Source organism: Manis pentadactyla, chromosome 10 (assembly GCF_030020395.1).
Source record: "Manis pentadactyla isolate mManPen7 chromosome 10, mManPen7.hap1, whole genome shotgun sequence".
Classification (NCBI taxonomy): Eukaryota; Metazoa; Chordata; class Mammalia; order Pholidota; family Manidae; genus Manis; species Manis pentadactyla.
In genome coordinates, this window is record NC_080028.1 from 45991154 (window position 1) to 46002008 (window position 10855).

Genomic DNA, 10855 nt, shown 5'->3' on the forward strand with positions numbered 1-10855 from the left:
TCCATCCATGTTTTCAAAAAAAGCAGAATTTCCTTCTTTTTAGGCTTAATCATACTTTTTGTACATTAATAAGGTTAACCCAATGCAATGTACTTCTCACCTCACCCTGATTCCAAAATTTTTATGACCCATTCCCATAAATATTACTCAGGTTTCTGTTGATATAAATTAGCTGTCTTGAAATTCTTTTGGTGTATATATTACTTCCTTCCATGTCATACTCTGTATCAAATGCCTGATAGTCTATTTGAATCTGGTCTGGTTATTATACTACAAGTAATGACATATAGTGGAGATGGTTCTTGAACAATTTCAGCATTTTTTTTCAAGAAAACTACCTCAAAGTAGATCACTGTAGATTATTCAGGAAGGAAGAGATTAACCTTTGAGGCAAGATATAAGTGTGTGCTTCTCTGGGATTTCATTGGAATCTGTCCATTCATTGTGTCATCTTTGAAATCCTGGTGACTGTAAATTCAATTTGCATTGAAATTAATTCATCCTCAAAGTTAGACATTGATTGGTTTCCAGAAATTCTGTAGCTACAGGAGATACTGGCTTCTTTTTGGGAAGTCATAGTTTTCTGATTTCTTTTTCATACCTTGATGTGGAAATTTAAAATACTGGTATCATCTCTTTTCTCTCTCTACATTCTCCAGATACTTAGAAATAAACAATCAAAGTCACAGTTCTTATTTTCCTCATTTTCCACTAATACATTCCATGAAAGCAGCAACTTGGTAAAAGCAAACCACTACAGCTGAACACATTCAAGGGCCAATAAACCATCTCCTCACAGGAGGGCTGCAAACCACGATGCATATTTTTACAAATTAACTTTAACATGTACTTGACTAATGTCTAAGCTACACTACAAGATCTTAGATAGCACCTCATCTCTGAAGGTCTTTGCTGGTATTCCTGCCACCAACACCCACCCCAAAGATAATAAATTCTATTAGGAAATAGAAAGTGCTACTCATTTTTTAAGGTGAGGCACAAAGCACACTATGCTGCCAAACAAAAAGAGTTTTAAGAGATGATAAAATTTAATCATAACCAAATAAAGTTATAGAAATACTAAGAAACATTTCAAAAACCTAGAACTTTAGAGAAATGTTTTAATACAAAGAAAAGAGCTTAAGAAGAAATATAGTATCATGAACATATGTGTTCTCCTAGCTTACACCCTAAAAATTGAAGCAAAATACTAGAAACCATTATTTTCCAAATAATTGGCATCAGGAAGGAAGGACAGTGATACCTGAGAGATGATTAATTCAGTTTATTTCCTGGAGACACTGCAGGCAGGGGCCCCTGTGGAGCCCATCAGTCTGCTGGAGCGGAGAAGGTGCAGCTGATAGTCAGGAGGCTGAAGTTCACAAGCAGTACCAAGAGGCGGGAGAGGCAGGCAGGGAGATACCCGATGATCTATAGCCAGCCCATCGTGAACATTCAGCTGAGCATGTGCGTGAAATGGAATTAACTGGTTGAGGTAAGAGTTACCCAGAAAGATTTCATGAGTAATACCCTGAGCTCACAAAAGAGTGGAAATGGCTCCTATTCACACCAAACAGAATTTAAAATCTCATCATTTACTGGGTATAATTCAGAAAGATTTGCCTCAGTTTTAAGAAAAGAAATCTAGGCTAAACCCTGCTCTGGTCCAGGTTAACATAGACTAACACAGACCCTGAAAGGATAAAACTATTTCCAAGTGGTGTTAATGATGCTGGAACAAGCCTAAAGAACCTTTACAGGGATAGAAATACATCTGACCTTCAAGAAGGTAAATTCATCATGTCTGACATAATGGAAATTCACCAGAAATGCAAAGAAGCAGGAAAATACAACATTTAATGAGAAGAATAAGCAAAACAAACAGACCCCAAAATGACACAAATGATAAAATTCAAGTAAAATACAGCAAAGAGTAATCCTCAGTTTAAAAAAAAGTAATACTAATGTGGCATTTGAAGAAATAATAAAATACATTTAAAACATTCAGTATAATTGTTGTACTCCATATGTTGGAAGAGAAGATTGAACATGTTAAGTAAAAACATGAAAATTTTGACAAAGATGCAAACTAAATTTATAGAGATGAAAACTCTATCCTATAAGAAAATTTATCTTGAATAGTTTTAATATCAGTTAGATAGTGAAGAATAAACATTTAGGTAACTGGAAGAAATTGCAATAAAATTTTTCTTTCTGAAACATACAAAGAAAAAGAAAGTATTGATTAGAAAAGTAGTGATTCTTTTCAATATTTTCTTCTAATTTGATTAAGGTGTTTTGTGTGTTGTTTTTGTGTTTTATTTGGAGGAATGGTGTTCAATATTGTACTAATATTTTAGAACAAAATTTCCAATCCTTTCAGCATTTGTAAGGAAATGTTAAGAGTGAAATCATGCTTATATTTCCTGGAAAACCTATTCCCATTTTTCATCATTAAGATTATCATCTCAAATACATTTCTTAAAAGAGGGGTGACTTTATCAAGGTCAGTACTAAATGGAAGGCCGTATCTAGACTAGGAAAAGACAGAATTAAATAGAATCTGAACTAAATATGCTTAGGAATCCCGACATCATTTTCCCCCTAATACTTTGATAGCAAAATCTTTTGACTAAGTCATCAAAGGTTCATCTCACTTGACTGTTCCTCAGAGTGTGTAAATAAATGTCTTTAACATGGGGGAAATGGAAGTAGCAAGAATTGATGGGTATTTCATCTTTTGCTGAGGGTTTGATATAATCAAGGATGCAGCTGCTATAGGTGATAGAAACTATGAGTATATGGGATGAACAAGTGGAAAAGGCTCTTGTCCTCTGCTGGGCAGAGGAGAGTCTTAGAACTGTTCTGATGATGTACATGTAGGACAGAATCATCACACACACCAGAGTCCTGATGAAGGTCATCACAGCAACAACAATAACCATATGCTCTATGTGCCATGTATCTGAGCTTGAGATCTTCAGCATAGGGTTAGCATCACAGAGAAAGCGGTCAATGGCATTAGAGGTACAGAATTCCAGGTCCTGTCCCAAGAGTGGTGGCAATATGATCAACAATGTAGTCATCCAACAGCAGAAGACAAACCTTTTGCGACTCTATTGTTCATAATACTCATGTAATGCAGGGTTTTGCAGATGGCTACATGTCAATCAAAGGACATGGTGGCCAAAATCATCTGTTAAAATGGTTGGCATACACAAGCATTATAGGTAATAGTCTTGTCACCTGTTGATATACTTTACAAGAATCTAGGAATGCAGGCAGAAGTGAATGAGATTTCTTCTAGGAAGGAAAAATTTTGGAGAGAAAAGCACATCACAGTTTTAAGGTTAAAATTCACTAATGTGAGGATGCCACATTACCGGTTTCCAGTTACTCTCAACGTGCAGGTGATCAGTGAAATACAAAAATCAGAATACAAACGTGGGTTCATCTGTGAGTCCCAGGAGATGAAACCTGTTAGTGACATATGATTTCTCCTTTCTGTGTCCTGAATTTTGTCCAATCTGAGAAGATGGGTGTGAAAAAGTGCTAAGATGGATTTTGTTCAGAAAAGCCAAGCAATGTGTTTTCCATGTATTTTGTTTTACTTAGTAATGAATTTTAAAAGTAATTCATACTCATCTCTGTTGATAGCATATCATTAGATGAATTAAAAATCTGGCTTTCAAACATTATTCTATGATATGTGATAAGGTAGACATTTCATACTATAGCTCTTTGTACACAATTGAATATACACATAAATACATACACCCATATATAAGCAACAAAAATATCAATAAAATACTAACTCTTAGTTGCCATGCTCTCTGATATTTATGTTCTAATGTATCTCATTAAAAATAAGTACAAATATCATGAAATTGATTTTATAGTCTACTAAATGTAAATAACCTTTATTTGAAAAAAGTTTAAGTTTTTATGGGTTCTTTAAAAATATATTCCAAGGAAAAGATAATCTTTCAATGATAGGTTTTAAAATATGCACTATCCTTTTAATTTGCACTTTGAAATAGATGGGTTTAGCATATTTGTTTGTCTAAGAATATTTCCTTATTTTTTATCTCATTTTAATTACTTTATTATCCTCTTGAAGCCTTTTTGTTTTCTGAATAGGTTAAAAATACATGATGTGTATTTGAAACACAAGATGTTTCTAGATCCATCTGCCAATGCAGTTGAAGACTGTGTTCCACTGAATGAGTCACCTTACATGGACTACCTGTCTGGAAAAAAATTTCATCAAATCATTTATGTTTTCCCTCCCCCTTATTCCATCCATTTACTGATTCTGACTATACCTGGCTCTTCATGAATCATTCCTCTGTTTTCTACTCTTCAGAAGATTCCTTCCAAATCTCCCAAGACACATTAAGAACATTCTATGTGTTTTTGTCAGGCTCTATGCTTAGTAGAGGATGTAAAAAAATTGCTGAAAAGAGAATATTTATCTTGTTAAATGCAATAACCACAGAGCTGAAGGAGATATAGAGTTAATTCAAGGTAATATTTTCTCTCAGACCTTGATCAATTTATATTATTTATTATGGGGACTCAATTTTAAATCTACTGTGACAACTCTTACTTTTGCCCAATCCCTGACTCTAATTTAAGTGATTCTTTTACGTTTCGTGGAGGAAATGTTCTGAATGTCTCTTAAGTCACACAACCTGACTATACACTCAGCATATATATTAATACCTGTATTAAGGCAGAAAAGCGTTACCTGACTTATCACTGCCTTGGACAGTGAAATAGCTTTCCTTTTATGGATTCCATTCATGCTTCCTCAATACACCTGCCAGAAATATTAACACAAGTGATAAAAGCTCTTTAAAAATCTGGTTTTGGATCAACAATCTCACTGTCATTGGTCTTAAGCTGAAACCAACTAACTACACTAACTTCTACTAAAAGGATTTCAATTTCCAATGCTCATGGCCATAAATAAATTGAAAAAAAACTACATCATTTGTTATATAAATTTTAATTAATTGGCCATTTGAAGGTTTAAAAGTCTTTTCTTACTTGCTTATTTGCTTTAAATTGTTCTTTCCTTTATAAGTGGGAGAAACTCTGCATGCAACAACTGTCCCCTTCCTATGTTAAATCTCCAAGAGTTTATGAGTTTTGGTAAAGGATGGAGGGATCACCATGGTCTGGTATTTTAGGATGAGCTGGGCACTCCCAAGAATGTGAGCCTCACACAACTAACAGGAAATTAAGTGAATAGTAACAATAGATTAAGTAATTAAAATAATAAATAGACTAAGAGTCTCAAAATATATGAAAGGCCACCTACCTCTCTTGTCTTCAGTCTTAACAAAACTATGCCTTACACAAGTCAGGAAACTTTAAGCCATTTCCTTGCTCCTAAATATCTTGAAAATAAATTAGCACTCTTTTTTGAATAATGTACATTTACTTCTTTTCTCTTTTAGAAAACAACATTTTTGAGAGCGCAAGGATCTATATTTTGTCAGCACACGATTTCCGATTCAAGGTTGCTTCCTAAAGTCAATCAATTCAAAATTATAAACTATAGTATCCTTTTACTACAACTCAATTAACTATTCTTATGTCCCTAAGTTTGGTCAAATGCATCAAACTGTTTCTAAGAAAAAATAATTTTCTAAGTCTCTTAAAGGGCACAGACATAGTGGTCCCAGTTGACTGTGTATCGCTGAGCATCCTGAGGGTCGGAAGCATGAAGAAATGTTTACATAGACTTCATAGCAGACTTCTGGTCTCTCTAACTCAGGGACACCTACTCACTGCACAGACAGCTCAGGGATGGCATTGATTTATTTGGCCATTTCATTCCCAATAGGGGATCAAGATTTTCCTACTAAGGTGTTTGTGTTATTTTGAAAGGCAATCCATAGTTTAGGGGAATATCAGGAAATCCCCAGTTAGATAGATGTGATAAATGGATGTTCCTAGACACAATGAGAATTTTTTACAATAACCAGATTGATATTTTTTTATGTGCCAAACATGAAACCAAGTGAATAAACACAAGTCTCAGGTGAATTAGGCTCCAAAGTTATTTGTGAATTTTCTGTAGTCTTTTGACAAAGATCTTAAAGTAGGCAGCTGTGGGGACAGTGTCCTCAGAGAACTCAAGATTCCACAGTGATACTTAACACAGGACTTTACACAAAATAAAAGCCAAATTAAAAAGTACAAGCCTAACTTTTCCTCCTCATACTCAATAATATCTGTAGCAGCTAATCACTGTAACAGAATACAGTTATCACTTTTCTCCTTTGGTAACATAATTTTACCTTAACAAATTGCTATTTATTATTTAAAACTTAGGATTACAAAAAAATAGAAGAATTAAAATTTAAAATAGTATCTACTTTTAAGGTCTCCAGTTATACCCTCCCATCAAATTCCTATGTAAATAGATTCATTGTAATTTGTGTATTCACAAATATAAAACATCATTTCTGTGTTGTTTTTCAAACTGCTATGATAATTAAAAACAAACTTTTATCTCTATAGTTAAAATTTGCATCATTTGGGGAATATTTCTTATTTACTTTTTGGTGAATTCCACCAGAACTTGAAATCAATCCTAACAATAGACAATTTCTGATTCCTTAAAAAATATTTTGCTAGTATAAAAAAAGGCTACCTCAAGCTTCTTATAGATTCTAATTAAAAATTGTATTTATATACATGCAAAAGAAGAGAGAGATGGAGAGAGAATGATAAAGTAAATCATACAAAACAAACAAATGTGGGTCTAGATAAAGGGCATATCAAGTACTTTTACTACTTTTGAAATATTTCCTTAAGTTTAAAATTACAAAAATATTACAGCAAAGCAAGATCGGACCTAGGCAACCATCATCACAATATAAATCGACCCACTCCTGGGGGCCTGCCTTGGGTGGGTGTTCCTGATGGACTATGGACTGTATGGAAATTCCCAGGTCACTCCTTCATTTGTGAGTAGCTGACCGAACAGTGACTGAAAGCTATTCAATACCATAGTCATTGACTCATTAGGAGGGTCAGAATTTCACAGTCATAAACAAAAGTTAGGATATTAGAATTTTTTGTGCCCCAGAAGTTGGATTTTATTGAGAAGCTTGGCTGTTGTATACCACGTGGGAAGGATTTCCCTGTGCTCAGACATTCTCATAACTACAAAGTGATGCCTTGATATCCAGTCACCAACCGTATGATCTTACACTGATAGAAGTTTTCACTTTTTATTATTTTCTTTTTAATGTGAAACTATTGTTAGATTAAATTCACTCATTAATTAATTCTCTCAGTTTTTGGGTAAAGAATACATACTGATAGTAGCATGTAATAACACTATATTAATTATAATATTCTTTACTAAAATTTCCAGGTACAAGGCATATGAATGCATTTTAAATCAAATATGATTCATTTATATTTCCATGGCAAGTAACATTGCTAACTCAGAAAACAATGTAATGTATGTGATCATCCCTTCAGTTTTTTAATGCCTCTCTAATATCATCATCATGTCTTCAAATATTAGGAAAACCTATAAATGTGCTGTGATTCAAAGAAAATGTGATGCACAAAAGTTCATAGCAGCATTGTTCATAGTAGCCAAAAGGTGGAAAAAACTAAATGTTCATCATATGATGAATGGATAAACATAATGCAGTAAACATACAGTGGAATAATTTTCATCCATGAAAAGGAAGGAAGTACCCATAGATTCTACAACACACATGAAAATTGTACAGGTTATAATGAGTGAGAGAAACCAGATACAAAAGGTCACACATATCATATGATTCAATTTATATGAAATGTCTAGTATAGGCAAACTCAAGAGACAGGAAGCACATTAATGGTTGCTAGGAGCTGGAGGTCGGGAGCACCAGGGGGTCACTGCATAATCGCCACGGAGCATTTTTCTGTGGTGATGATGATGAAAAGGTGGTGAAATGTGATGATGGTGATAATTGTACACTTTGTGAAGGTACTAGTAGGCACTGCATTGAATGCTGGAAAAGGGTTAAATGGTGAGTTTTTTGTTATGTACATTTTACCTCAATAAAAACATAGCTATAGTAGGGGATATAGAAAAATTACAGGTTTGATTGGAAGATTCAATGCCCTTCAGAATCTGGGTCCCCGCTTCATGACTGCCCAGCCACTTAGTGGAAATCCTTGTCTTGCTAAAGGGGAGACTGAATGATGAGAGAAGACAACAGAATGTGTGTTAACTAACAATAGTAATGCTGTTTGCATAGTGATGTACTTGGTAATAGTGTTTTTTAATTTAGAAGAATCACAGGGAATCAAAGACAAAGAGGACTTATGTCCCCATCACTCTGCCACCTCTTATTCCAGGAACACAGAGGGACAGGCTGCTAGGCATTGTGCTGAGACAAATCAACTGTTAGCATTTAGGTGACTGATTGCCAACTCATCTCTGACAAGCAAGTTACAGTGCAGCCAGCATTGAGGCTAGCAGAGGGAAAGGGATGGATTAACAAGATGGTAGAAGCCAGAGTAGAATTAAATACAATCCTTGTAGGTGAAACAAAAAGATACAACAGTTCTAGAAAAGTTCTAGCCACAGCCCAGGCTCCAGGCTCACTTCAGCACCCAGCCAGCCCCGTGGCCCTAAATTCAGCCCCGTACTGTGTCCCCAGGTACAGGAAGGACCCAGCAGACAGCTTCCATACCCATCCAAGAAGCAGGACAAACCTGTGACCAGGATCCAGCACTAACACCACAGTCCCAGATGAGCCCTGCCCCCATGGACACAGGTGCCACGCCAGTCGAGAGGACCCCAGCAGCAGGCTGGCCCCCACAGACTCATTAACAGGCCCATTGCCATGCCTCAGGTTCATGCCCACCCCAGCACCAGGTCAGCCCCTATGCAGCAGGCTCGCCCACTGCCCTCCTGCAGACTCCAGCACAAGCCCGCCCGTAGACCCAGATGTGAGCCCAGAACCTCTGGGCGGGCTGGCTGGTGAAGGGCTTTCCCAGTCCACGTCTGCAAAGACTGGAAGCGGCACCTGCTTCTTCAACTGTACAGACTCCAATGCAGAACAGAAGGAACATAAGTAATCAGGCTAAACACTATGAAAGAAAAAATAAATGAGGCACTAGTAAATCACCCCAAATAATGGAGCTGCTTGGTATTCATGGCTTGCTTTCTTTTATTTCAAACTTTAGTACTTCCACCACTGCACATCTTTTACCTCCAGTTTAAGATAATTCTACTTCACACCCCTGAGTGAAATTGCAGTGCTTCAATATAATGACTAATTATAATTGCTTTGCATTTATTTGTGGATATAATATTTTTAACTCCACAGTAAAGAAGGTTGGAATCACATGATCTGGCTTAGTTTCTTGGCTCCTAGTTTTCTATCTTCTTCAATTTTACATACTGATGTCCTGAGGTTTTTTCTTATTTTAACTTACTGGTTTTACAGCTCATTATCTCAATTAAGTAAATAAAAATTAATTCTGCTTTACAAATATATCAAAAATAATAGTTACACTGACTAATTACAAACTTATCATTGAATGAAGCACCTTATGAAATGTCACATAATTGCTTTGGTACTGATAATAAATATTTTAGTCTCTTGTGCCAATTTCTCTATTCAAATATTTCTTACAGTGATTTCAGTATATAAGAGCTCTTTTGTGAATGTTCCAGGAGGTCATGCTGATAGTAAATATGCTTCAAAGAAGCTGTGGTACATATAGAGAATGGAATATTATTCATCCATAAGAAGAAAACTAATCCTACCATTTGCAACAACATGGATGGAGCTAAAGTGTGTTATGCTCAGTGACATAAGCCACGCAGAGAAAGACAAGTATCAAATGATTTCACTCATCGGTGGAGTATAAGAACAAAGAAAAAAACAACAGCAGACTCACAGAACCCAAGAATAGACCAACAGTTACCAAAGAGAAAGGGACTGGGGAGGGTTGAGGGGAAGGGAGGGAGAAGGGGAATAAGGGGCATTACCATTAGCACACATAATGTGTGTGTGGGGGCACAGGGAAGGCAGTACAACACAGAGAAGACAAGTAGTAACTCTATAGCATCTTACTACACTGATGGGCAGTGACTGTAATGGGGTATGTGGTGGGGACGTGATAATGGGGGGAGTCTAGTAACCACAGTGTGGCTCATGTAATTGTATATTAATGATACCAAAATTTTTTTTTAAGTTAAAATAAATAAATAAATATGCATCCAACTTGGCAGGAGATGATAACTGAAATATCTCACCTTTCACTTTATCAAAATATAAAATCTTGAATATGCAACCACAGGAAAGATTATGGTACATAAAATCGATTAAATAAATTTCAAAATGTTGAGTCAATTTAATTTTCTTCTTTGATATCAATAAAATAGCTTAGTATACAAAGATGAGAAGACATATTGGTAAACTAGGTGTGTATTATTGCAGAGAGACATCCCTACTAGCATGTCAGCTTTTATACTTTCAATTCCAGTGTCTTTTCCCATCCTGCCCTCTGCAAACCACACTGCTGCTTGAAAGGCAGTAAACTGGAGTGGGCTGAGCATGTCCTGAAATCAGAACTCAGGCTTCATGACTTGCTCTCCATGAAGTGTTCATCAATTTACTCAATCTTCTTCTGCATACATTTTGATACAACTAAAACGTGATTTATAGCATTGCCAAGGGCATTAATAGTAATAATTGGAGACTCTGACACATCATTAGGAATTCCAAAAATGTAATTGTTTTCAAAATTATGCCATAGAAGTAATTTTAAACAGTGTTAAATGGCAATTTCAAAGCCTACTTTTAAATTTTGAGATAGA